Source organism: Arachis duranensis, chromosome 7 (genome assembly GCF_000817695.3).
Source record: "Arachis duranensis cultivar V14167 chromosome 7, aradu.V14167.gnm2.J7QH, whole genome shotgun sequence".
NCBI classification, from domain to species: Eukaryota; Viridiplantae; Streptophyta; class Magnoliopsida; order Fabales; family Fabaceae; genus Arachis; species Arachis duranensis.
In genome coordinates, this window is record NC_029778.3 from 39713311 (window position 1) to 39717377 (window position 4067).

Here is a 4067-nt window from a genome sequence, read left to right on the forward strand (position 1 = left end):
GCCAATGGATTCTAGCTTATACCACGAAGATTCTGATTAAGGAATCCAAGAGATACACTACAAAAAGGGGGTTAAAATGGCATTGATATTAAGGCGGTTTTAAAGAACCGCCGTAATATCGAGACGTTACGGCAATTGTTGCTGCTGCCGTAATTGGCTATATATATTTTGGCGGTTCTGGTGATTATGGCGGTTTTAACCGTCATTTTCACACACATATAAAAAAAATTGTAATCCCTGACTCATTCAACGCCATTCTTCGTTCTAGCTAGGGCTTCTCCTCTCTGAAGTCTGAACAAATGACGCTCTCATCTCCTCCGTGTAAAGAAGCTCTCTGACAATGCCGTTCTTCCTTCTAGGGCTTCTCCTCTCTCTGTCGGTTATGATCTCTCCAGGTACCTCTCCCTCTCATGTTAAATTAAAATGCTGTTTTATTTTGTTTTTTCTTTTGTGCTGTGGAGACGAAGATTCCGGCGAGAGGCAAGGTTCTGGTGGCTACTGATCTCAGTATTTCGATTCCAGAAGGCACCGATTTTTTCATTTTTGTTTGGGTTAGGGTTTCAAAATCACTTTTGGTGCTGATTTTTAGGGGGTTTTGTTTCTCTGTAGCTCTGTTAGGGATTTTTGGGTCTTCCAGTGAAGCATTGACGTTGGTACAGGGTGATTGACGATGATCTCAGGTCTTCTTTCTTAACTTTACTCCCTCCTCTCTCTCTCTCTCTCTCTCTCTCTATTAAGGTGTTTCGCTGATCTCCGATCTCAGATCTTAGATCTGAGAAAAAACTGCTCCAATCTCAATTTCTCTATTTGCCTCTTTGGTTCTTTTTTGGTTCTTTTAAGCAAAGCTATAAATGAGTAATCTCTGTAGTTGTTTAGCTCTGCTGCCCTTGCTCTGTTCAATGTTTTTTGCATTAACTGAACCCTTGCTCTGCCCTTGAAACTTGCACGTACCTCGTTAAATGCATGATGCACACATGCACATTTTTCACACTCACATAAGATCCTCGTTTTATTTTACTAAAGAAATCAGGTTTAGTTTTCTATCCATTTGTATGTTTATTAAAAATTAAGATGTTAATATTTTTGATGTCTCAGGTTTTGTTTCGGCCATAAATCAATATATAAGATTTTACTTGGACAATCATTTTTGGGAATTCTTTGAGGTTAAAGTTTTAAACAAATTTGTTCAATCTCTCAGGGGCTAGAACTATTAACACAAGAAAATATTTATATCAGCCATGTGACATTCATAATCATTGATAGATAGAGTGAGCTGGTTCAAGAAACAAGCTATCTTTGTGTGTAAGTTGGTGAATTTGCTAGACTTGGTTCTGGAAGTTTTAGTGTTTTCTTTGTGTGTCTTGCTCATTAATCATTAAGTTTTAGTATTTTCTTTGTGTTTCTAGATTTGTTTCCTACTTTAAATTTGACCCCCCTCTAAATCTTACGCTTAAATTTGACCCCCCTCATTACGCTTATTTGTAGCATTCTAATATTGTTTTTGCCTTTGTGAATTTTATACATAGGCTGTTGACAAATTACCAATTATCCCTACTGCACTAGAATTAATTGGGATACTATTTACTACGGTAAATGAATACAGATTAAATCTTCTATTTATATTCTTAATGTGCTTAATGTTGTATAGTAATATAAACTTCTCTTTTTATTTCAGTGGTTTACATATCGATATCTCTTGTTCAAGCCCGACCGGTAAGTATTATTTCTTACTTTCATCTTGATATTGACTACATTATAATATTAATAGCATTGGTCGAAATCTATGTCAAAGGACTAATTATAACCATGCAAAATTGGTTGATGATTAAAGCTACCTTGTAAAGAGACTAACCTGTCTCAATTATAGTGGTTAATGATTTTTTTCCTACAATACTTTCTTAAATCGGATCTTTTTTGCTTGTCCTTTGTGACAGAGATCTCAATAAATTGGCTAGTATTGTACCTAATTTGCAAGCAATTTCATTTGAATATTTTTTACTTACACAGGGAAGAGCTCTTTAGAATCCTGAACAAGTCAGTATCAGATATTTGCTAGACTTGGTTCTGGAAGTTTTAGTGTTTTCTTTGTGTGTCTTGCTCATTAATCATTAAGTTTTAGTGTTTTCTTTGTGTTTTCTAGATTTGTTTCCTACTTTAAATTTGACCCCCCTCTAAATCTTACGCTTAATTTAGCAGTGACTATATGTACCTCCTCACAATCCTTTATCATTCGATGCTTTGTGTATTTGTTTGATGTTAATTCTGTCATTCTTAAATTAGGTCTTATATTTGTTTCTCCTTTGTTCTAGCTGATTGGATTTGTTATTGATCAGGGCCTAGCTGCCTTAATTGGATTTGTGTTCTTGTGGTTTAATTGGCAACCTATAAAGTGAAAGATTCTTAATAAGGTAATAGCTTCGTGTTCTTTCTTATCAAGTTACTAACCATTTTAATTTGTTATTGCCTTAATTAGCATTAGCTGGTTCCCTTTTTCTAGTACAAAATATTTAGTTCAGAAACCGTGACCAATTTAATGGAGTCTTCATGGATTAGTTGCATAAGGTTTACTAGTCCAATCCCTTTTGTTAACCGATATTACATCAATCTTATTTTCTTAGAAATATTAATTATGTTAGTAGCTAGATTGGCATGTCGTACATTATTTGGTGGCCTGGTGGGGGAAGAGATTTGGGAGGGAAAATAACTAAATCAAATTGAACATATATTTAGAGGCTTAAATACATTAGTAGATATTTGTTATCTATTTCTTCATCTTACCAAATACAACATAAATGTAATAATGTTGTTCCCTTCAAGTCTTCAACTAAGCCATAGCAATGAATGATACCTTTCTAGAATTAAAAGTACATGAATGTAGGGAGGGAAAAAAATTAGAAAGAAAGAAAAGAAAAGAAGCAAATTTTCATATATTTTTGTCTAAACACACAGCTTCATTTCCAATTTTTAGTAGCTTGTTTTCATTAGTTTCCTTCTTAATTACCTTTAACTGTTCCATTACTTGAGGCAGGGCATTGACTTTATACATAGCTTAATAATTAAGAACATCTCAGATTGTACATAGAAATTCTATGAATACAGATTCATGTCTTAGATAATGTACATATTTATATCTATATTTAGATCAAAATCATCTTCATCAGCAGTCAAGTTATCATTATTAGCTGCCTCAGAGGGAAAATTCGCATTCGAAAAGATCACTGAAAGTTCCTGGATAGTTTAATAAAGTTTATTTTCATGCTAAGTTATATAAGTTACTTTGTAGTTTGCATATCTCTCTTTATATTATTAATTTTATCATCATGGACAATATGGTCACTTTGTTTTTAATTTGATCACTTCCGATTAATTTTAAAATATATGATGTCAGTTAGGCCAATATGTTATATACATGAACATGCTTGGGTGAACCACCTAGCTAGCTTCCTTGGGATTTCGTGTACATTAATTAGTTATATATTTAATTTTAATAAATCTGTTGGTGATAATTTTTCATGTGAAATAGGTTTTAGATCTTCATCAACTCTTGCTGCTAGCTACTTTACTTTGAAAAAAAGGGAAATTATCATTTGAAAGAGGTAATTATAATTTTCTTATATTTTCTTTTAAATACTATTTAAGTTTTTAATATCTAATTTGCATATAAAAGAATAAATTTCTTGCCTTTAGAATATATATAGATTTTTAATGAATAGATTTTTTAAAATCCTTATTTGTAATTCCTCTTAGTCATGTCAATAGATAAGTCATGGATTGGAAAACCACGAACCACGCATGAGTATAAAGATGGTTTAAACAAGTTTTTGGATTTTGCTTTTGAGCATCGATCTCTCGCGGGTCGTCAGATTAAATGCCCTTGTCCGGTGTGTGGTTTTGGCAAGTGGTAAACAAGAGAGAAAGTTTTTGAACATTTAATAGTCAAGCCATTTCCAGAAAACTACAAAGTTTGGTATTGGCATGGTGAAGAAGTAGTTGGAGTTGGGTCACAAGTTCATTAAACTAGTCACATTGTACAAGATGATTCGACATCTCAGCATCCAATGATAACA

At 33.1% G+C, this 4067-nt stretch overlaps 1 long non-coding RNA gene across 1 annotated transcript; it reads left to right on the plus strand.

Annotated features, from left to right (window-relative positions):
* The first annotated feature begins 607 nt into the window (after positions 1 to 607).
* Positions 608 to 2047, plus strand: LOC107458668 (uncharacterized). The gene is made up of 5 exons (XR_008001176.1): positions 608 to 680; positions 1199 to 1302; positions 1527 to 1589; positions 1676 to 1713; positions 2008 to 2047. It is a non-coding gene; the product is annotated as an uncharacterized LOC107458668 (long non-coding RNA).
* The last annotated feature ends 2020 nt before the right edge of the window (positions 2048 to 4067 follow it).